General features: G+C 40.1%; 1 long non-coding RNA gene across 6 annotated transcripts in view; it reads left to right on the top strand.

Annotated features, from left to right (window-relative positions):
* Window positions 1–287: 287 nt before the first annotated feature.
* The window catches only part of LOC143435337 (uncharacterized), a 319,574-nt gene continuing 294,665 nt past the window's right edge, over window positions 288–25,196 (top strand). For 5 of the 6 annotated variants that reach the window (XR_013105549.1, XR_013105550.1, XR_013105551.1 and 2 more), the window contains exons 1-2: window positions 295–440; window positions 524–835. This is a non-coding gene — a long non-coding RNA (uncharacterized LOC143435337). Of the gene's footprint in view, window positions 441–523; window positions 1,584–25,196 lie in introns of those variants that run through there. The other variant, XR_013105547.1, reaches the window with a different exon arrangement.

Here is a 25,196-nt window from a genome sequence, read left to right as displayed (position 1 = left end):
CATTTTTTAATTTTATGAAGCATTGTTATATATTTTCTTGTTTGATATTTAATACACTGATGGTGTTGGGTTCAGAATGGAACCCGAGAAAACTCCCTTTAGAGATGGAGGTTTAGAAATGAAAGCTCTGTTTTCTGAGCCCTCAGGGAGCCTGCCAGTTTGGGATTTGAACCACGTCCCCAGTGGGAGATTACACTACATTTTTATAGGCTGGGAACACAAAACAAGGGGAATCAGCATAGGCTGTTGCAGTGACCAATCATATTTTGACAAAAGGAGTTATGAAAGGAAGTTAGTTTTGGTGACTGGGACTTATCTGGGTCACCTGGTTTCTGGGTCCTTGAGTCAGCTTTTGCAGCCAGGTTCCCTCTGGACTCTGGCCTGGAATTTTAGAATGATAAGGGAAGAAAGGATTGGGCAAGCTGCGGATAGTCAATTAAGTAAAGACAGGCAGCATTTATGGCTTTTGAGTCTTAGTTTAGATAATGGATAACAGCATCTTCCCTCTTTACATTCTTTACAGGTTAACAGACAAACAGGAAACACCTGAGGAAGCAGGAGAGGAGGCCTGGGAACATGAACTCAGTTATGGCCCTGCCAGCAAGGTGGAACTTGTTCCTGGGCTGGCTGGACTCAGGAGTGGAAAATGCAGTCACTGAGATCTGAAGCAAGCATCATGATGATCATGGACCAGCCCTCTGAAGCTGTGAGCAAGCTCCCAGCTAAATCCTTCCTTTTTAAAGTTTCCTTGGACATGGTGTCTTCTTGTCAAGGCAACAGAACAATAACTTAACGAGCACCATAAGCGGAGTAAATATGCATCTGAAAAATTCAGGTATACGTTGAGAAAAATGGAGAGCGGGTGGGAGTGATGATGTCATTGTATTTTTGAAGAACAAAGGACAAGGTGACATTGATGGTACATGACATTCATTCCAGAGACTGGAATTTAGGGGCTTTAAAAAGTCATTGAGATTTAAATTTGTGACGAGCATACTATTAAAGTTTGTTGGTTACAGAGAAACTGATTTTATTATTTTTCGGATATTGAAATTTACACAGTTATACACAGATGTATGTATATAATTTTATTCTGGGCTCTGCCTTTCTAAATGTTACTGCTTAATACTGAGACACACCTGAGAAGTGGGTAAGATTTTTGGTTTGAGCAACAGACTACAGTTATCCAAGAGGTTAAGGTGGGACAGAGCCTATGGGCACCATAGGCCTGTGGCTTTTCTGGCTTGTTTTATAGGTCTCTCACTGTTCTTCTAGATTTTAACCCCATTTAATTGGATTCTGTGCAATTTTGAGGTGAAACTAAAAATCCAAAAGCTTTCTTGTTTTTTGGTATAATGAGTACCTGTAGTTGCCTTCAGTACCTGCAGTGCCCCTGACACTGCACCATTTCTCTAAGCCCAGGAAACACAGCAGTATTAAATCCCAGACCCTTGTGTTTGGGGATGAAATAGTTCTGAAAATGAACATGGTCCTAAGAACTTGCTCTATAAAGTGAGAGCTAGCCACTAATTTGGACCCTAGGATTCAAGTAGTGAACAGTGGGAACTTGCTGTCCAGTGTTGTCCTCTGACATCTACAGGTATGTTATAGCACCTCCTTCCACACACACTGCATACACAGAAGTAAAATAAACAAAATATATGTAATACAGAAGAAAAACATGTATCTTGTTTGTTTGTTTTGTTCCATTGACAAACTTTTGCAATAAGACTGTACACTAATTTTACTTCAATGGCATACTTTCCATGTAAAATTTCCAATGTAAGCCTGTTAGTGAGATGCCCCAAATTTAACTTAAAATTTTACCACCTGAGCCAGGAATGTTAGGTACCTGTTGTTTCAGCTCTCTGGATACCAAAGCAGGAGAGCTAGAGTTTTGAGTCACCCTGGGCTTCAAGACCTTGTCTCAAAACCAAAATCAACCAACCAACCAACCAACCAACCAACCAACCAACCGACTAACCACACAAGTATGCCTTCTTTTTTCTACTACAGTACAAATTATAGTAGAAACTTAATTTTTCTGTAGGAGTGTCAATTCCTAATTCAACCAACATAACAACTTATTTACTTCAGTAACAGTATCATGGTGTCCAGATTTTTAAAAAAAGGCATTAATGCAAACAACAAAACCACTAGTTTAGCATCCAGATGGTTCTGTGGATTTCTTCTTGTTTTCAAACTGTGTCCCTATGAGGATTTGATAGTGACTTTGTTCTAGAAACTCTATAGCCTTTGTGTGGCTGAGTAACTGCTTAGTGTTGGAGTTTGGTTAGATTGTTTTTATTTAGCCTTCAGTTTGAGAGCTTGGCATCCATCCACTGATCACTTCAATTCATAAGAGAGCAATCATTTAGCTGTTAGCTTTTCTTGGTGGCTATCATCAATTGTCAAAAGAAGAATCTGCTTTTCCAGAGATTAAAGTAACAAGCAAATGACCCAATCCTCAAAGTTCTTCATATTACCTATAAAACGCCATCTCTAATAATGCCACGGATTATAACTATAACTAAATATATGTAAATAATTATCTGTCTGTCTGTGTGTATGTGTGTATAATCCTATATATCCATACCATTGTAATACCAGAACGTCAATATTTTATAAATTTCATTACATGAACTTGATAATGAGTTAAATCATCTTTCAATGTTTGAAGCTTTTGAGTTTATTTTGATATCTTTTCTAATTACAAACTATTTTAAAAATTTTATAATGTATAGCATTTTCTTAAGAATTTCAGAATCTAATCAAGCTTGCTTGGCAGGCTGAGGCAGGAGCACAAGGCCTGGCTGGGTTACAGTTTACAATGTAAATAATGCTGACAAATGGTCATCCACCGCACTTTTTGAGAGTGTGCTGTAAGACTAAGGTGGGTCCTCTTATTTCAAACCCAATCATGTTTTTCAAGTGTCTTCCAAGAAGAATCCTCATGTCTTGGGGCCAAGAGACCCCTTGGCTCTTTCAGTGAGGGGAGAAAAAAAACCCACTCAATTTGATGATATTTTGTGTCAATCTGTTGCTTATGTGTTGGTTCACATGGCAACCCCATGAGAAAGAAAAACAATTCCCCGTACCCTGAACTCAATACCAGCTGCTTGCCTCAACTAGGATTTACTAGATGCCATCAGCTCCAAATTTAATATCATCTGCTACTTTTAATTTGTTTATTTACTCTTGCCTGCTACATGATTAATTCATGTATTTGAAACCAGAAGTACAGCTATCTTATATCATTCCCTGAACAGTACCGAGATCGAGACTAGCCTAGACAACTTAGTGAGACTCTGTCTCAAATTAAAAAAAAAAATTAAAAAAGGCATAGGAATACAGCTTAGTGACTTACAGCACTCACAGAATATAGCAATTGCCTAGCATGCACAAGTCCTAGGATCCCAATACCCCCAAAAGAAAAATAAACAAAATAACTCAACATGTTAGGACTTACATTACTGAATAGTCTGAAGTATATAGAGCCACAGCCAGCTTATTGCCTAGGGATTCATTGCCAATGTCTTTAAATCTGCTTCAGGGTTTGCAGGGCAATTCTCTTGTATGCTACCATTTGTATGATTACGAATAAAGCCTGTGTATATATGTACTTGAAGCTTCATTGGAATACAGGATCAATGTAGACTTATTTCCTCCATATTATTAGAATCTTTAGTTTAATGAGAAGTCTAATGAACAAACCCTCCTTTTCAGAGACTTTTGAATAATTTCAACAAATGGATGTTACCCCAAGACTTATGAATTCTGACCCATTTTCTTTTCTTCTCTTTTGTTTTTAATTTTTTTATTTGTCTGTTTTTGAGACAAGGTCTCATGTAGCATAGAACTCACTATGTAGCCAAATATAACTGAGGTCCTAACCCTCCTGCCTCTACCACGAAGGTTCTGGGGCTACAGGCATGTACCACCGTTTCCACCAGTGAATTCTGACCTATAAATTCCACTCATATTTTATAAAATTTCTGGAAATATGGATGATTTTGTACTCTGGTCAAATGAAATGACTCAGTTGTTCTGGACTTGGATTCTGCATTGAGCTCTAAGATATCAGACTAAAAGTTGACATGGAGTGAACCACACGAAAGTTGCAAGTCATCAACCGGAGATTAGTGATGCGACCTTCCCAGAAATAGGAGAATTGAGAAATAGCTGGGCTTCCCAAACTGGCCAGCAGGCCAATCAAGGCAAAAGGTTTTAACCTAGAGTAAACCGATGCTAAGCAATCAGCTCCTTTTCTGTTGTTTTGGCTGCCTGACCCTACCTTGCAAAGAAAGCTTTTTTTTTTTTTTTTTTTTTAATGACTGATCCACTTTATATCTCTGTTTTGGCTTTCTTTGGGCCTTTTCAATCTATAAAAACCAGTCTCTGTTCTGCCAATCTGAGGAGCATTATTCTGTTTTACAGAATGAAATATCGCCTATTCTAGAACTGAAAAATAAAGCCAATTAAGATCATTAAACTAAATTGTTGTAATTTTGCCCCCTGACACCTGAGAAATCAAGTGGGCACTTCTCTATGGATTCATGTAATTTTCAGATTATGAGAGTCACGCTAGCACGATATTCACAAAGGACACCCAGGTTTACAATTGCAACACATTTCAACTGCAATTCATTTCAAATGAAAGGAAATGTCATGTTCTACGTGACATTTACATAAAGTCTTAGCTCTTTAGTTTTAGAGCAGAAATTCAAATTCTTGCCTGGAAACAAATGGGCTGCACTTGAGATTTCCATTTCGTGTCCCATAGTAATTACAGAACACAGTTAGAGAGTGCAGCATGAGATTGAAGAATAACTGAAACAAAGGATATGAAGCATTGTCACTATCAAAAAGTATTACATGCCTGAGGTCACACTCTAAATAGCCCAACGTATACTTCCTACCACGTGTACATATATGGGAACAGCATAATACACTTAATGTATATGTCTTCTCATTGTTTCACAATAAAAAGCCATATAAGGCCAGGTATGATGGCTCACTCCTGAATCTCAGCTTTTGGGAGGCTGATGCAGGAGGATTTTGTACTTGAGACTAGCCTGGCCTACATGCAGAATTTCTGGCCAGCAGAGTACAGAGCAGTAATTTCTGGACTACAGAGTAAGATTCTGTCCCCAAAAGAGAGAAGAACCTGTCTCCCAACAAACTTATATTCTTGTTGTTATTTAATATTTAATTACTATTTGAAATGTAAAGACATCAAAACATGAGACTCAAATCATTAAAAACACATATAAATATATTATGCAAATACATAATGAGGCAGAGATTTACTTAACTCACTATTGAGGGAGCCAACAAAAGGACACATTGGGTTAAAAGTAGATTCCAAAAAGAAGGCTGAATATAGAATGGTACTTTAGGTACAATACAGGAAGCTAAAGTCTAGTTCTCGGGGATTAATATATTTATATTATTTTATGTGTATGTGATTGCCTGCATGCATGTGTGTGCATATATTGTGTGTCTGATGCCTCTAAAAAAGAGGGTCTTGGATCCCTGGAACTGGAGTTATACATGATAGTGAACTTCCTGACATGAGGTGCTGGGAACTGAGCCTGCATCCCCTGCAAGAGCAGCAGATGCTCATAACTGTTTAGTCACTTCTCCAGGTCTGTTTATGTTTTCTCTGAGGAGAAAGTTATTTATAGCTCTACCAGGTCAAAATGAGTTTTAAATTGTAGTATTCTGTAAGCTGATAACTAAGATCCCAGAGTCGTAACTCTAATCAATAGTAAACTGTCAAAAAAAAGATGTATGCCCTAGTCAGCTGACCATCAGCCGTGTTCCTATAAGGCAGTGGACAGATTAGCAAGGGCATCCTCAGGCAACTCTAACTCTGCTATTTAGTGATTTGAAAGTCACAAATTACGTTCCCACTAGCTCTGCCGCGTGAGCACCACCGCCGTTTGTGTTATGATAGCAATTGCCTATATGCTTTGTATGGATTTGAAAACACTTTTGTTGTAAACATGGACTCATTTGGGCCTTGCCATGCCTGGTAGGTACCTAGAGTCAGATGAAAAGACCTGGTATTTCTGCCTTCCTCTTGAGTCTGTTCTTTTTGATGCCCAAACCTTCCTGTCAAATTCTTCTCAGTTTGACATTTTTCCTTTTGAACAACTGAGAAATGTTTCATCTGGCACTGTATTAGAAGGTTAACTCGACTTAAACTTGAATTTGAGGGAAGGGGATTTCTCTCAAATACCCTTCAAGTTAAATACCACTAGCAGCTACTATACCCAGACCATGAAAACTGTTGAAGATGTGGTGTTTGACTTCCTAGAAGATCTTTGTTCACCATCAGAAAAGACAGGAATATACCTTCTCACTTATTACCCCTCCCTTTCCTTTCGGATAATTCCAGCCCTGTACCTGTAACCCTTTAAACCTCCGGAGGAGAGGCTGTGCTACAACAAAGCTACCCCCTCACCATCTCGTGGCCACTCAGTGAAGCCTTCTTTACCCTGCAACAGCCTTCTCAGACTTTTTCCCATTAGATGTACTTCCAGACCTGGGTCCTAGACACATGGACACATAGGCATCCTGACATGTTGTAGCCCAAAACAAAGGGTTCTCCTTAGCTGCAATAGCCAGCTCTGTAGCTTCAACCAATTTCAGATTACAATTCTTTGATCTCTACCCCAAACACACGAAAACCACCCATACAACAATTAAAAACTTGAACACACAGCTTAAAACAACTTACAAACATAACAGCTCTCGAGTGCCACCTGTTTTGTCTTAGTTATAGGAAATCTGGAGCTAACACAATGAAAGAGAGGGTGAGAGAGGATGATAAGATAACTCAAGCTCTTTTCTGTCCTGTAGACATCTACAAATTTTGATATGGGAGGGACCTAGAGCGAATCTTCTATGGATAAGATTTATCTTTTTCCCCAAAAAGGTGTTTTAACCAGAAAAAAGATAGAGTAATCCTTAAACTCGAACTGCGTATTTTGGAAATAAAAACCAAAACGAATGTTTAATTAAGAAAGAGGTGCCAGGTGATTGCAGTACACACCTTTAATCCCAGAAGGCAGGAGGCATAAGCAGGTAGATAGGTCTCTGAGTTCAAGTCCAGCCTGGTCAGTACAACTCTTCACAGGGAAACCTTGTTTCAAAGGGGGGGGGGGGAAGGGTGAGAGAAAAGAGATAACTGTATTCCTCCTCAATTTTCTAGAATTAAAATGTTTATGTTGGCAGATTTCAAACTGATACGATTTTGTATTTTCCGCCATTTCCTCTGACTTTTCTAAGCCTGGCCTGGGGCTCAGGCCTGTCATAAGTTACTCTACTATAGATGGCCTTCAGCAGATGAGGGAAACTTCAACTCCTTGCACATATGACTCTGATCTGTAGCACATAAAAGTTACTTATTTATTTAATTTTTTAAAAGTTAATATACAGACTTTCAGCAGTCTCTCATATATCTGTTTAAAAAAAAAAAAAAAAAAAACGTTAAAAGTGGCCTGGTGGCAATATTTAGTTTCATTTACCAGGGACGATGGGACAAGAGGGTCCCATGGGTTCAGGAGCCTGAGGTCAATCTTGACCACACCATAAGAACTTTTCTGAAATCAAATAAATAAGAGCGAGGAATATAGACTGGATATACTGTATACTTCTTAACCATATATATTTGAAGATGTAGATTTTATGTGGAAAACAGTGGAGAATATCTCTCTCCAAGCGGCAGTTCCTAAGATACTAAAGGGATTTTCAGCACTGTTTGTTGCTCTGTAGGATTATGGTATTTTTGTACTTATCCAAGCTGGTTCTTATTTCACTTTTTAGGATAACACATTCTTTAATGTGTGAAAGAAAGATTGCCTTAAAGCCCGAGGCAGCAAACCTCACACTTGGGCTTGCTTCCCATTTCAGCATCAGAACTACTTTCTGCCAGGCTACCCCTTCTCTTTTGATCCACTCCGTACTGATCGGCTGCCCACCACGGCCATTGTCTCTAAGATGTGACCTGCCCAAGGTTGCATACCTGTAGGAGTCTTTGAGATGCTTAGTCATACATTGGAGTGATTTCATAAAAACCTTCCTGGCTTGCCTGAAGAGGGGAACCTAGAAACCGGTGGGGATTCAAGGTCGTCAGTTTAGTGTGAAGGCTAAGGAAGTCTATTACAGGTACTGAGTGCTTCTGTAAGGTTTGTTCTTAAATATCACCTCCATCCTGCGTCTCTCCCTTTCTCTGTCTCCTCTACCCCCTCTCCTTCCCTCCCTTCTTCTTAGGTCTCCCCTTCCTGACTGGTAGGTGAGATTTCATGCTACCTCAGGCATTTGAGAGAAGCCAGTTAAGGTTGGGCTCTTTCGTCTTCTCCCCACCCACATTCCACTGATACCAGAGTCTATCTGGCCACCGTGGAACTTCTGCCCTAGAAAAACATAGTTCGATTTTCTTCTTAGGTGTCTATGATGTCCCAGAATCCATCAGTGACACTCTTTACTTGACAATGGAACAATGATGTGATTATTTTTCTGGTTGTTGACAGAAGACTGACTACTCAGGGGGGAGAAGAAACCCAAGTCACTAAAGCTGCGCAGGATTGAAAATGACATAGTTAAAAAGATTATTAATGGAATCTTTATGGAAAATACATTAGTTGGGAGAGGGGAAGTTAGAGAACAAAGAGAAGAATAAGAAGTCACAGAAGAGAGGCTCACTTCATGTGTTCTTAAATAAAATGGTGAAACAAACAGACTAAAACCTGCTCTAGAACGACTTTCTGGAAGCTATTGTGAAACTTTCCTAGTATTCATGGATGACTTCCACAGTCTGTAACAACTTAGCTGTTCTTCCTCCTCCTCCCCTCCCCTTCTCTCCTCTTCTCTCCCCTCCTCCCCTCCTCCCCTCACCCTTTCTCTCTTTCCCTTCCTACACTTACTTTCCTCTCCCCTCCCTTATCCCCCCTTTTTTTTCTGTTTGAGGGATTGTTCTGTTACAGCTCATGTCAATAACACATCACTTCATGCTGTTTTGGGACTGGTGTTGGCAGCCATGACATGTGTCACTTTAGAGGCTGAAATGTCAGAGTAGACTACTAGTTTTCAACCTGTTAATTCGAGAGCCTTAAGGTGTTTATTTTGAAATTGTAGTGAAATAAAAAAAATAAACATAAAAATTGTGAAAGAGGTCTTATACTTGTGAAAAGAGCTTCAGCTCTCCACTGAAAAATGAAGACACCAAAAAAATCAAATGAAGTTTGTCTTAGGGTTTTACTGCTGTGAACACACACCACGACCGAGGTAACTCTTATAAAGACAATATTTAATTGGAGTTGGCTTACAGGTTCATGTTGGGAGCCGACTTTTAGCAGAAAGCAGCTATCAGCTTTGCAGCCATCTTGAGCCATATACCCTGATGTGAGACTTGTTTTTCAACAGCCTACAATAGCTGAAGCACACTCTGATATCCCACATATCTTGTTTTGCTGTTTACTGCCCCCAGCTACAAGGCGAAGGTGGTCTCCATGCCTGCAAGGCATGTGGTTCACGCTATAGACACCTGTAAGGCTTACATCACATCCACACCTGCAAGGCACGTGGCAAAAGCCTATAAATACCCCACATTTCCCTTCAATAAAGAGAATACAGGAGACAATGAGAGAGACAATAAAGGAGAGAGAGACACAATAAACGAGACTTGAGACTTGAATAGACCCTTTGTCTTGTCTCCATTCTTTGTGTTGCTTGCCCCACATTCTCTCTCCCTAGACCCAGACTTGTGGAACAGAGTGGGCTGTTACAGGTTCAGAGGTTCAGTCTATTATCATCAAGGTGGAAGCATGGCAGCTTCTAGGCAGGCATGGTGCAGGAGGAGCTGAGAGTTCTACATCTTCATCTGAAGGCCCTTAGGATAAGACTGGCTTCCGGTCTAGGATGAGAGTCTTAAAGCTCATGCCCACAGTGACACACTTCCTTCAATAAGGCCCCACCTATTCCAACAAGGCCAGACCTCCAAATAGCCCAACTCCCTGGGCCAAGCACATTTAAACCACCACACAGTTGAAACACAAATGAGTCAAATGTTCCTCCCTGAGGAAGGACAGTAGGGTGCTGGAGAAATAGAGCCATGACAATTACTCCAGGCACTGAACCTTATGATACTTTTGTTATGGAGTCTCTGGCTTCAGAATGCGCAGAACATATAGACAAAGTTCTGTGAGTTGAGGAGGGCACCTTACGCTAGCATCGCTTGGCAGTGAGGTCTTTGGCCACCCATATCGTCTTTCTATGCCATTTCCTCATCTGTGACACCTTGGTCTGTACATCTTGGCTACAGGGAACCTATATGTGTGGGAAGCTCAGAATAGGCACACAGCCTTGATCATTAAATTGTTAGTTCTTCTTATCTTGAAGGGTTGTTTTGTTTTGTTTTGTTTTGTTTTGTTTTGTAACACCTCTGATACAAAATCTAGGCTGGTTTTAAACTTGCTGTGTAGTCCAATCTGGCCTAAACTTCAGGATCCTCCTGCCTTTGTTCTTCAATTATAAAAAGAATGAAAGGCTTGGCTTTAACATTCTACTTCACTGAGGACACAAATCATGTTCCCCCACCCTACAGGACTGATGCCCTGAAATGATGGACAACAGGAGAGAGTGTGGGATTACCGAATTAGAGGAGCAATGGGTTTACAGGATACCTTGCTGATTCCTGGTAGAGTCTAGAGTGTGTACAAGTCCCTAGAAATCTTCATTTAGCACATTTTACTTCACCGATGAAAGTTATTTCCTAAACATCATCTATGTTAGAGACTGTCCTAGGGATGATTTCTGTAGAGATCTGAGGGGTTTCTCAGACCCTTAATATAATGTAGATTCCTGGCTGGAGTTTTTTTTTTAAAACTAATAAGCATCTTTGGACATAGACTAAAGTTAACATGCACATGCCACAGTGTTTATCCTTAAAGTAAATGTGTGGAAATAATATGACCACTTAGTAAGTGTGGACTGATGGTTAGGACACAAATCAACTCTGATCTCAAAAATTCCTGCTAAGCTCAGCTTTCACCCCAGACCCAACTGGCATGTTTATAAATCAGAGTCTATGTTTAATATTTTTTTTTCCGATTTTTCTTGTTACCAATCAAGCTGTGTTGAGTTAACTTGGGCATTTTGGTAGTATTCATACAGTAAAATATTATTACAGAAGATAGTTTATATGATAAGAAATCAATCATGTGAGTCTTACAAAGAATTTCAAATCTTATTAAATTGAAGTTACAGCTTTTCACATTCATGCAAAGAATTCTCTTAAAGGGAAACGTTAAGAGAAGATTGGAGAGAGCTGGAGTGTGATGCATGATCATGCACACTTCTGAAAAAGAAGAAATGGAGATTTCAAAAGTGGCTTTCAAAACACAGCAACATAAACCCATAAGCTATGTTGACTTCACAAAAGAGTCTATGAGGGCGAAGCATAAGTGTGTGAAAAGTGTTAAAGAAATCAAAGCAAATGGATTTAAAATGCAAAATTAAAAGCCAAAGAGAAATTTCATAAACGTTTTATTTATGTTTAAATAGTGATAGATTCTTATGAAAAGCACAAAGGTAACACAGTTTCAAGATGCCAGTAGCTCATGTCCCTATTGTCATCTTACAGCGGCATTTTTCATGATTCAGCAATTAGTTTTAATAGAGTATCAAAAACTATATCTGTGTGCCACCCCAGTTTCCCTAGCTTTTATTGTAGTGTCCGTCCTCTGTCTCAGAACAGCATATTACACATTTCTCCTGGGTGCGAGGGGTTTTATACCTGACTTTGTTTTGGATGACCATGACTAGCTGTATATCAGGCGTCTTGTAGATTCCTCTCACTGTGATTCGGGTTTCTCATGATCAGACTGGACTCTTGGGTTTGGGAGGGAAACCTCAGAGATCAAGTGCCACCTATTTAAGGACAGACGGCGGACATACTGTGGACACAGGTCCTCAGTGTCATGTTGACCTTAGTCATCTGACTGAGATGGTGTTTGCCAGGTTTCTCCTCTCCTCTCTTTCAATATCAACCTTTTTGGAAGACTGTCAGTATATGCAGCCTACATTTAAGGAGTGGGGAGAGACTCTTAATCCTTAACAACTATAAAGTAATGCATGAAAATTTACATACCAAAAGGAATATTTTTTTTCACTTAAGTACATAGTGTGAAAACATTTTCATGCCAGTAAATGTATTTCTACAAGATGGCAACAGCTGTAGTAATTCTATGGAGCTAATTCACTGCCACATCCACTCAGCTGTCCAAAGTTGGCTCTGTGGGTACAGGCACTCAGAGCACTAAAACCTAGGACACAGAGGTGCACATTTTGGAACCACAGGTCCAGTACAGAGGACCTCAGGGCAAAGTAGTGAACCTTGATTTGAGTCTCCAATAGGCTGTGGTGCAGACAGGTTCATTCATTTCTTAGTTCTATTATCTAACTTTACAGTAAAAATCAAGACACCATGCTAATATTTAGATATTTCAAACACCCTTAAAGCATGGTCTAGATGCAAAAGAGACATTGGATGGTATCCAATATTTTCAGAAGTCAATACTTTAGAAAGAAGCCAGCCATGTGGAATGCTGAGTGTTGTTGTAGGGCTGGCCTTCTGCTGATTGAGCCATTTACAGCACAGTAGAACAGAGGTTATCTTGAAGTCTCTTGCTGAGTAGAAGTGTAATCATTTCTGTATAAAGAACAGATAACCCCATTTTATGGCTCTGTTGGGCATTAACTAGTTTTAAATCTAACTTAGCAATCTTATCCTAAGATTTCTTTGTCAGCGTGCCTACTTTGTCAAATGTTCTTTGGACCAGTTTTGAGAAGTTGGGGTTTATTTATTAAATAAAACATCCAAACTTTTAACACATGCTCAATTCATATTTGCTCAAGAGACATGATTCATCTTCCTGGCAATTATCCTTAAATAATACCGTATCATGAATATGACTTGTACTGATACTTTAGTTCTGCTGTAAGACCCTGAAACATATGTAGAATGTCCTAGCAGAACATTCTTTGTTCTCGGTTGAGTTTTATGCGTCACCTAATAGTACATTATACTGTATCATAATCTTTAATGAACACGTCCTGTAAAAGCACTAACTTGATTACATGCTTAAATTAGACTTTCCATTTTCTATCTTTTTGTAAAAATGTGGATGTAACTGAAAAATGCACTTGTACTAATCTATAAGATCTAATGTTATCAGGCAAATATTGAAAACATTACTGCATCTGATTTCCATCCTAGGGTTTGGCTTTACGCAGAGGTTGGAAATCATAGCTCATGGTCCAGTCAGGCTTGTCAACTGCATTGATTGATAACGTTTTATTGGCTTATAGCTATGTTTGTCTTCTATTTGTTGCTTCTAACTGTTTTGGGCTATTACTATGGAGCTGAGTAGTTGCAACAGAAGCCTTCTATCTCACAAGGCCTAAAATATTTTAGTATTTGTTTTCTAACAGAAAAAAAAATAAGCCTTTGTTTTGTCTACAATTTTTTATATGTTTGGTTAATATTTTATTACTAAATAGAAGGCATTCGGCAGCAAGTACCCCACAGTAGCAACAGCTACCTTTTGTCTTATAATGAGGATGCTTTTAAAATAAGCCCTATCTACCCCTATTATTTTATTGTTCAATGTTAGTATTTATCAAATGGTATTTATCAAATAGTATTTATCAATAGTATTTATCTAATAGTATTTATCAAATAGTATTTATCAAATAGTATTTATCTTTGAGCAAGTCATTCATCAGCTAGTCTTATATAACCAAGCTTTCTAAAATATTTAAATTATACTGTTGACAATGGGCTCCAAGTCATAACATATTTCACTGGGTCAGTCTGGCAAATAATTGCCTGCCTTAGGCACATAGCGACTTCGCTGAGTGAGGAGCTAAGGAGACTTTTGTCATTTTGCTCCCTGCGTCTTCTCTGATGAAGCAATGGCACAAGGAGATGTGTTCTGGGTAGAGTTTATGAAGCCATACTTTACTAAATGAGTTTTTGGACAGAAGAGACAGATTTCATATTAATGTGAGGATAGAGAAGAAATGCAAGTTTTCAGAATTTTTTTATTTTTATGAATCAGAGATTATTGGAAAGGGAAACACAATTACACAGAGTTATGTATTTCCCATCTTTAAAACTCAGCTCTGTCTGATGGTCGGTTTCTCGATTAGTTCTAAATTCACTAAACTATCTTCTGCCTACAATTCTTTTATTTTTTAAAGAAAAGGCATAAATAATTCTGTTGGCTCTTGTCTCCACTGAAAAGCTGCCATTCTTTGTTCTGGGCTATGTGCCTTCTGGACAGATGCTAACCAAGGGCTTTTTTTGGAGGCCAAAGGGTTGAGTGATGTTTATAGATAAAGTGCACATGCAGATGACATGGAGAAAATGTCCTTGTACTCATCTTTCTGTCTGACAATAGAGCTGAATGTGAAGAAAATTAACATACATACTGACTAGAGATAATGCTGGGCATCTGCAAGCAACTCATGCATATGAGGAACAGATCCTGAACTACATACAGGGTGATGGTTATCACCTTCAGGGCAGTCACCAGTGGACCTGAGGCTTCCTACTAACCTTGTCTCTCTAGTGTCCCCAGTGGATTTCTTACCCACACTGACCCCATGTTTCCTTATTTTCATGCTTAAGGGAGAAATCTGGGTTGGGGCTATCTAGCATCTGAGCCCTGAGTCTGAATGTCAGAGTCAGTTGGATTTACCTATGTTCCTAGCACATTTTCATAATTATAATCGATTCCAATCATTGTTCATATCTGTGGAGCCCTGTTCTTGGACTCAGATATTCTTAGGTTGAAAATGTTTAGGCTATGCAATGGAAAACTGCATCTGCATTGAGCCTGTACAGATATTTTTCCTGTCATACTCCCTAAACAATAGAGTGTAGCATCTACTTATGTTGTATTTATGTGACTCTGAGTATGCCAAGCTCCTTAGAATTGATTTAAAGTACACAGCAGGATACCCATGCATTTCGTGCAAACACCTAATTTGATATATGGGACTAGAGCATCTGTGGATATTTTTGTCTCCCACAAACATACTAAAGGGGGTCTATATTCCTAGTTTATTCCTTCCATGTCGGAGCTTTGGAACCTGCTGGGAAATATCTTAATAATTCAAACTCACCAAAGCAACTGGCTTTTTGTGAGATCTGGCATGTTATCTTTTAAGATTTTTCAATTTAAGGCTCACACTGGAAACCAAGGACCTTACAGTAGTCTGCCTTGCCCACTGTCTGCCATTTGAGACTTCAAATCCAGCTGAATGGTTTTAGTTCCTAAGTCTTTTTTTTTTTTCCTTTCACTCAGAGAGGGAATGGTAAAGCTAGGCAATACTCTGTGGACTTTGAATCTTGAAGAGAGAAGTATGTGACCTGAGCTTGCCAACACTCTCTGCTGCCAATCCAGTGGCAGGGCTGAGTCCACCCTGTCAGTCTTGCAAAATCAGACTATTTATTTGCTTAATTGGGAGAGTGAGGCAACGCCTGCCTTGCTAAGTAATAGTTACAAAACTCATTTGGGTAATTAAGATAGTCTTTGTTTAAAGAGGCAAATGCAGGAGGTATAATCAGATCTGTGCTGGTGCAAAGAGGGGGAATTCTGGACGAATTGAATCCGCTCCTCTTCTCTCATTTCCGTTCCACTAATTCCCTCATTTTTTCATTACCTAATGATGCAGCTTAGGTTCTGTTGACTTGACCTGTTCCTTCTGTTTCTATTAAAGTTTAACCTGGAGATGAGTACTTTTCATTCAGCTCACAGAATGTAGACTTTCAATTGGGCTTTAACATATTTTTCAGGAGCACACACACTCAGCTGTGGGGACAAGTCATTCTTGCATGTTGGAGAAGAGAAAATGAAGCAGTGTTTGTCAACTCAAAATCTCTTTTTCATCCATGCAGGGATAAAAAAGGGAGATTAAGACAATGACTATAGGAGAGTCCTAATGTTAGGTCATAAGATCAACAATAACAAAACGTAAATTACACAAGAAACAAAAAGAAAATGACAGGTAATTTTCTAAAGTCAATAATATGGACCAGCTCAAAAAACGAAGGGTATTCAGATAAAGACAGCTTGGCTGGCTTGCAGTCACAGGGTTTGAGTTTTGTTCCTGTTGGGGAACTCTCTGAAAGGTGCCAGGTCTAATGGAATTTAGATAAAGACATTTTCATTTCAGCTGAATATCAACATTCCTCGGTGTCTGATTTATTCCTGTAATATCATCAAGCTGATAGAATTTCTGAAGTGCTTCAACATTTTTAACTGTCTCCATTCCCGGGGAAACTGTCATAGCATCTCAACCTGGGGGTTAGCAGAAAAGAGGGAGAGTCACAGTCATTCTAGGCAGGTGAACGTGAGAGGCGCCACACAATGAAGAATTCCAGTGCGATTACATTCAGAGCCAACGTGAATCAGCTGAATTAGGTACCTTCAATACGTGGGACTGATGCAGCCCAGAGAAATCTTTCTCTCCCTGTCAGTATAGTAATTAATTAGGGAGCTGTGTCAAAGAGCATGGCTCAAAAAAAAAAAAAAAAAAAGTAGAAAAAGGAAAAAAAAAACAAATAAAATAAAACACAGCTAAGACTTTTGGTAAGTTGGTCAACTAGCTTTTTTTTCTCTCCACTGTGGTACAGAGTGCAGAGGGCACGGTAGGAATCATAGGATGGACAGACAGTGATGAAAGACCAAGTCAGGCAGAGCATGAAAGGCAGGCAAGTTGGGGTAGTTCACTGCCACATAGGCAAGGGGTGGCAAATGGATGGATGCTGTATTACTTACTTTTCTATCGCTATGATAAAATACTATGGCCAAGACAAATTATAGGAAAAAAGCTTTATTTGGATTTAAGGGATCCGAGTCCTTGATGACACAGTGATGAAATAGTGGCTGGAGCCAGAGTTGAGGGCTCACATTTTAAAACACAAGCACGAAGCAGAGAGCAAACTGAGTACACTGGTTTATTTCTTCCAACAAGGCCACACCTCTTAAGTCCCCCCAAATAGTATCACAAACTGGGGACCAAATATTTAAATGCCTGAGACTATGGGGGACATCACACTCCAAGCATTACAGATGCAGTCAGCAAAAAAACTAAGTGAACAAATGTCAGGAGAAGAGTTCCAGGAACATGCAGTCTATAGTCTTCACACATACAGTGTAGCATGGACCAGCAACAGTTGCATCCTGAGGTATCACTCCAGCAACAGTAGCATCCTGAGGTACTCCAGCAATAGTAGCATCCGGAGCTCTCACTCTTGTAAGACCCAGATCCCCAGAGGCATCATGGTCATTTCAAAAGATCCTAAGGGACTTGGCTCCACATGGAGGTTGCAAAGCACTGCACTTGTGAGACAAGATCTCACTAGGTAGGCCTGGCTAGGCTTCAGTCCTCAATCCCCCTGCTTCCACTTTCCCAGGGTTAGAATTACCCAGCTGGTGCTCTTTCTTTCAGTAAGGATCAGCTGGGAAGCTTTGTATTCTCTGGAGGTCACTTGATACATATGTAGGGTGCTCTTGGCAGCACAGGTTCACTAGCCAAATAGAGAACTGAACTAAGACCTAAGGAATATCATGTCACTTAGTGGCTATTTTAGCAGAGAAAAAGGAAAACAAGGCTGGTCTAATTTTGTTGGTGAGGGTGTCTGTCTTAGTTAGGGTTTCTATTGCTGTGATAAAATATCATGACCGAAAGCAGCTTAGAGAGGAAAGGATTTGTTTCAGCTTACAACTCCCAGGTCACACTCCATCACTGAGGGAAGTTAGGGTAGATACTCAAGGCTGGAACCTAGAGGCAGGAACTGATGCAGAGGCCATGGAAAGTACTGTTTTTAGTGGCTTGTTCTCTGAGGCTTTCTTGGCCTGCTTTCTAATACATTCCACGACCACAGTATCTAGGAATGGCAATATCTTCACTGTTCTGGTCTCTCCCACTTAATTATTAACCAATAAAGTGCCCTATAGACATTTCCACAGGCCAATCTAGTATGATTATTTTCCTCAACTGAGTTTTGCTCTTCCCAGATAACTACAGTTTGTGTCACATTGATAAAACTAACCAGCACAGTGTCTTTGGCTGATTAGAATGAAGAGTATCTGCTAGCAAAAGTTAAGCAAGGGTTTTGAACAGGTAGGAACATGAAATACTAGGAAACTTAGATCAAGTGTCACAGAGCTTCAATCTGTGTCTTCGTGAAATTTTCGGTTATTGATTATGTTAGGACAGCACAATGTGTCTTAGGTTTTATACTAGACGGAGAGAATTTGAAATTAGTGAAAGAACAGCTAGCTCATAAAAGATTAAATTGAATGCCAAGACAAGTCACAGCCAGACTAAGCATGAAAAGCAAACCCAATAAGGAGATTCTGATGGGAAAAGCCCTTTCCTCCTTTTGCTTGGTTGGAAGTCAATCTCAGGATTCCATACCTGGTGGGTATGTATGTGTTCTACCACTGGACAGCACCCCAGCCCTTAGGTTCTTCATGATCAGGCTGAAGCTGAGCCAGGGAAAGGAAGGCAGATGTTCCCTTAGACTTACTGAAGATGTCATCACAGTGAGTGCTGGGGAAACACACATTTACAGGACTCACTTCAGAATACTTGGGCTGCTTTGCAGTAGACAATGACAAGAACAAAATTCTTTCCTCTTCTCCTTCTCTTCCAGTTCATGAGAAGGCACTTAGCAATAGAAAAAAGCAGCTTATGGCCAGTCCATGATAAAGGAATCTAAGAACTCATGTTTTCCAGCAGAAATGAAAAAAGTGAAGCAAACAGGCAAACTCCATCTAGGTCATGAGGGAGGGTTGGGGAAGGCTTTGTTTAGTCTCATGATACTTAGGATATATGTTTTAAAAGCTGGTTCTGTATTCATCTGTCTCTGGCACTCATTTGTGTGCTACATGAACCTTCAAGTTTGCTCTTCGATGCCTGTAAATAATTTGGCTTGCAGAAAACACCAGCTGTACTATTAAAATTTCTTCTGCTTACATTCCTCATGGTGTTCTAGTTGCCAAGTCTTGGTGTCCATTTAGCAATACGATTCTGAAGTAGTTGAAGGGTTTTTATGCTGTTTGATTTCAGCATGACTGACGAAAATAACAGTAATTTTTTCCCCTGCATTGTGCTTAGTCCATTTGAGTCAAGCTGGCCTCTGTCAACCTTTAGAAGTAGACAGAGCCTTGTGAGTTCTTCATTCCTATCATTGGAAAGTGCAGGTCCTCAAAGCCTTCCATACTACTGTGAGAAAAGCCTCAGTGAGTGCTGTGTTCACATCTAGACTTGTTGACATTACACAGTGTGCCACAATTTTTTTTTTTAAAAGTAATATTTACTTTTGCTTATTGTATAAGTGTTTGCCTGCAAGTATGTATGTGTTCCAGATGAGTGTCTGGGACCCCCAAGGCCCCCTAGAATTGGACTCACCAGTAGTTGTGAGCTGCCACATAGATTTTGGGAACTGAACTCAGGCCCTCCGGGGAACACCCAACTGAGTCATCTCTCCACCCTCTTGGAACTTTCTTAAACAAGCTTTCTCCTTTGTCTCTATTTTCAAAACCTGTTTCTGTCTAATTTCTGGTAGTTTGGGGCTATTTTTGGGTGCACAAAGGGAAGAAGTATGATGATGAGTGTAGAGGAATGAGGACCTTGTGCTCATGGAGAAGCATCAAGAGAACTGGGAACAATAACCACAAAGGAGTATCGCCTCAGTGGAGGAGATAAATCAAATACCTGCATTCCATCCAGAAAGCTGAGAGTGGAGGTGGCTAATGACCTGGTAACCTTTTCTTGCTTTCCAAATGGACAGACCTCACCCGCCTTTTGCTATATAGATAGACCTCACTTGAATTCCCCAGAGTGATAACTCTAGACTTTTCCCTCCCTTGACCATTACCCATCCTTAGGGGAGATGTCCCATGTACTTTACAGCCTGCCCACCTCTATAACAGAGACCACATTAGATTCTATGCATTTTAGCCAAAGAACCCACCCTGTTCTGTTTTAAGAGTTTCTTTGTAGTCACAATTTAAGCTTTATTGAACACCTGGGATTGGGATTATGGAAATTATTGTTGCCTGGAGACCTCTTTTCAAATTCTATTGTGTTTAAATATGCCTACAATAAACCTCCTGGTATTAGACTCCCGGAAGACGTCTGATCGTCTGATCGGTGTCTGATCGTCTGATCGGTGTTGGCCAAGTCAATCTGCTTCGGTTATCATGGTTATCATTCTTATCTCTCCTGGGGTTCGTTTCCCTGTTTGTCACCTGCAGAGGCCCCCTCAGATGAGGATGGCTATTGTTTTTTTTTCCCCAGACAGATGCCAGACTTCATTTGGGGAGCAAGGGTATGAGAATTTCAGAAGCACAGAGGTAGATGAGCCCTTTGCAAGCTACTCCTGTGGCTTCATCTAAATCTCAAAGGTTTTCATGTAAACCTTGTAATTCATATATAAATGTAAAAAATTACACCTGAAAGCCAGTGGGACTTTTGGCTTTTGAGTCAGAGCTCTGGTTTCACACTTCATTTTCTCTCAGATGCATTGGGCACCTAGAAGCAGCTTCCTCCTTTGAATGGGCCCAGCATCTCACAGGCTGCATAGCAAAGCGATTTTTAATTCTAGCAGCTTTAACATCACGGATATTTGCTCTTGGGAATCCTGGTTCAGTCAGTGTTGACCTTGATTCTGTTTAAGAAACCATGTGAAACTAAATCAGGAACGAAATAGTCTCCCTTTTTGACATCAACTAAAAATTTAAAATACTGATTAACTCCCCAATAACATTTAAAGAGAAGTTGCGGCTTTTAAAACAATGCAAGCCTGAAAACTCACTGAGCAGTCTTGTACAACTGAGCTCAGAAGGCGCCATTACCAGAGACTGAGCGAACACGTGCAAAGGGTTTTCAGCCTTGGCAGATATATTTCTGAGGTCTGTTGACTACCGAACCAATAGAAAAAAAGTGTGGAAAGTATCCATTAACGGTTCTATTAACCATCCACTCCAGTAAAGACGTCTGGAAATCTGAAAGTAGGGATGGAGGCAGAGGTCCAGCACTATGGAAAACTGACTTTTAATAAAGGAGAAACTCAGATTTCTAAGCAGAATATGTTTGCACATTACAAACTCAGCTGTGTTGACTTTCAGTTTTGTTACAGAGGTGCGGATCCGTCCATGTGATGGACGTGTTCCTTTGGCTTCATGGTTATAGTTATAAAGCATATGAAGTCATAACTATGAGTTATTTTTAACTTCATGTTTCATTGTAGAGCTTCTTAACTTTACAACTTTCGTTAGACTGGGTTGTTCAAGTTTATTTCCATGCAAGTATACAGTGAGTGTAATTTGAGCATATTCTCTCCCAATTTGTTAATTTTCTTCCCTTTCCTTTTTCTCTCCTTCACCTGGTAGTCTCTTCAATTCCACTATAATAGACGGTTTCTCTTTTACTTTTATGTCAGTAAGTAAAAGATTGAAAATTATAAACTAGCTGAATATGCTAGTATATGCCTTTAATCCAGCAATTCAGAGCCCGAGAAAAAGAAATAGACCATTTGAGGTCAGCCTGGGCTACCCAGTGAGACTCTGTCTCCAAAAGTAAAAAAATAATAACAAAACAAATAAAACAACAGCAACAAAGCAGAGATCACAACAGGGGCATCTTAGCTGACACTGATGACTTTTCTTGCTGCCATGACAACATTTCCAACACAAGCAATGTTTTTAAGGGAGGAAAATTGACTTGGGCTCACTGTCTGGGGGCTTGTGTCCCTCAGGGCTGGGATTGAATGGTAGAGAACCAGAACCGAGTTGATCCATGGTGGTGGGAGTAGGCAGGGAGCTGCTTGTTACAGGGACCAGGAAGCAAAGTGAGTCCAGGAAGAAGCAGTGCCAGACAACAGTCTCCCCCCCCCCCCCAAAGCTTGCTTCCCCAGGTGACCCACTCCCTCCAGGTGGGTCCCAATTCCTAAATGTCCCAGTCTCCTAAATAAGCATCACCAGCAGGGAACCAAGTGTTCAAACATATGAGCCTACAGGGGACACTTCAGACATGGGTGTAGTTCATGTCTACTGTGGTAGGCTATGCTAGAGACAATCAGAAGGTCTCAATCACTGGGTGGGAAAGATGAAGATGACTTCAAATGTGCTTGAAGTTTAAATGTGCATTTCAAAGTGCTTTTGAAAGTGTTGTGTTTGCTAATAATAGAAACATCATTTTCAATCCTAGAAACAAACTGCTTTTTTTTTTTTCCCCTAATTTTGAAATTTGCTTTCATATACTTGCCATAACTCTTACTGCTGGGTTTTCTATGCTTCTTCCTCCCATGGAGGTTTCTGTAGCAGGTGTGTAGGTTGAGGGCAGAGTGGGAAAGAGTGAAGGTTTCTATTCCTATAACCATTTTGACATACTACTATTTCCAAATAGATGCTGCTTTTATGTCAAATTCTCAGACCTAGTTTGGGAAGTGAGGCACACACTAAGCAGATTCATTCATCTCTCTCTCTCTCTCATTTTTTTACAGTCCAGTTGTTACCCCCTCCTGATCTGTCCTCCCATAGTTCTTCCTTCTGTTTCCAAGAGGATATCCCCACCCCCACTCCTGCCAGGCCTCCCCACTCCCTGGGACCTCAAGTCTCTCAAGGGTAAGGCACATCTCTCATTGAGGCCAGACCAGGCAGTCCTCTGCTGTGTATGTGTCAGGGGCCTGTGACCTGCTAGTGCATGCTACCTGGTTGGTGGCTCAGTGTCTGAGAAATCTCAGGGGTCCAGGTTAGTTAAGACTGCTGGTCTTCCTATGGAGTCGCCCTCCTCTTTGGCTTCTTCCAGCCTTTCTCTAATTCAACCACAGGAGTCCCCAGCTTCAGTCCATTGGTCAGGTGTAAGTATCTGCTTCTGTCTCAGTCAGCTGCTTGTTGGACCTCTAGGAGGACAGCCATGTTAGGCGCCTATCTGTAAGCACACCATAGCATCAGTAACAGTGTCAGGCCTTAGAGCCACCCCTTGAGATGGATCCCAAGTTGGGCTCGTCACTGGATCTCCTTTCTCTCAGTCTCTTCTCCATGCAGTTCTTTTAGACAGGAACAATTTTGGGTCAGAATATTTGACTATGTGATGACAACCCCATCCCTCCACTTGATGCCCAGTCTTTCTACTGGAGGTGGGCTCTACAAGTTCCCTCTCCTCACTGTTGGGCATTTCATCTAAGGTTCCTCCCTTTGAGTCCTGAGAATCTCTCATCTCCCAGCAGATTGTCTTTTAATGACAACCGTTGTCCTGTTCTAAAGACTCTAGGACCCATTCAGAACCTCCCTTGTTGCCACTCTTTTGCTTCATAGCTGGGAGCCACTGTCTAGGTCTCTCAGCTTCTACATCAAATCTTAATTTGATAGACAGTGGATTTTGACATTTGGGTTTTAAAACCAGGAGCCTGCATCAATTTTTGTTCTTTTATTTTTGAAGTTATTAGTTTTGAAAGAAAGGGATATGGAGACCTTACTTCTGGGGGTAATTCTGAAGTTTTTCTATTCAGCTAGACTTCCCATCACAGAATGAGCAGAAAGTCCAGAAAGAAGTTTGTGTGAACTTGAATAGGTGAAGATCCACTACACAATTCCCCAAAGATTCAGAGCCAAGGCACAGCCTCCCTGTGGCTAGGCTTGGCTCAATATAGAAATCTTAAAAATATTTCTTTTCCACCATTCCTCCTTGATTTTCCAGGGATTATCAATTGGAATCTCTTCATAATCTATGGTTATTTTACGTAAAAAATAATTTCCTCATATTTGTTACTAAAAGCAATCTTTGCTAAACAAGTTATTTGAAATATATTTGAATTGTGAAATTGGCTTTAATATTATTAAAAATGTTAGTGTTGATGAGGAGCTTATGGCTAACATATGTATAATGTTTATAGTTTTTTTCTATTAAAGTAATATATACACATGGTAGAAATATTGAAAAACTTTTATAAAAGCATAACAGAAATTGTATCTTTACATGGAAAAGTTTAATATAGTTTCTTCAAAAATATACGGCTTTTTCTATTTTTAAATTCTATAAAAATTTGAACTATACCACATAGCTTTATATTTTTCTTTTTTTTTTTTTAAGTCAATGTATTAGCCAAGTGTGGTGGCATGTGCTCATAAGCCTAACACTTGGTGGGCAGAGGCAAGAGGCAGCAGAGTCACTGCAAGTTCGACACTGGTCATATTACAGAGTGTGACCTAGTCTCAAATGAACAAACAAAACCACAAACATTTTACATGAAGTATTTCCACAGATTTCCACACTATGGATGGACTGGCAACGCAGTTCAGTTGTAAAGTGCTTGAAGCGCTGGCCCAACATCTGAGACCTGGGATTAAACCCACAACACTGCAAACACCAACTAACCAGCCAGACGAACAACAAGACTATTATAAACAAAGACTAGCATTCCAAGTAGGACAATGCACCATTTAATTACCCCCCCCCATTTCAGCCATTTTCATGGTTTCCATTGTCCTCCTGTCAAAATTCTGTGGGATCTTTTCATCCGAAGTGTTCAGCATCTTCCCAGTGTTTGCTTAGAATGTATTCCCAGAGGTGACGTGCAGTGACCAGGCTGTGTGCCCTGCTCTAAGTTACTCCACGAGGTCTAAAGCAGTGGTTAAGAGGATTATGACTTGCTCTAGGTGATTTCATTTTACAAACAGCTTTTGACTTCATTTTGGGAGCAAACACAGAGGCAGGATGGCTTTGCACCCTGTTGGGCATATAAATAATGCCACGTGCCTGTCGCCATCCAGGACATGCAGACTGAAACGTATTCCTAAAGGTTAAGATGGATGCTGTCATAGAGATTTTTCAAAGTCAAATGGGACCAAACGAGCACATGGATGTATTAAAATCTTATCAGAAAACAAGTCTCAAAGTTTACTGAACAATAAAAGAATGAGAATAGAATGCATCACCCCCACCTGAACCCCTCAAAGGGGCAAAAAACCTAACATGGCAATGGTGATGGCCTCTATTAACTTTGTATCTTGTGACCCAGAATGCCCACCGAGGGACTAGCAGGCAGAAAACTCCCGATTATCCCAGGAACTTAAACGTGGCTGCTACCACTGTTGACACAACCT

This window comes from Arvicanthis niloticus, chromosome 21 (assembly GCF_011762505.2).
Source record: "Arvicanthis niloticus isolate mArvNil1 chromosome 21, mArvNil1.pat.X, whole genome shotgun sequence".
Taxonomy (NCBI): Eukaryota; Metazoa; Chordata; class Mammalia; order Rodentia; family Muridae; genus Arvicanthis; species Arvicanthis niloticus.
This window is presented reverse-complemented; position numbering and strand designations above follow the sequence as displayed.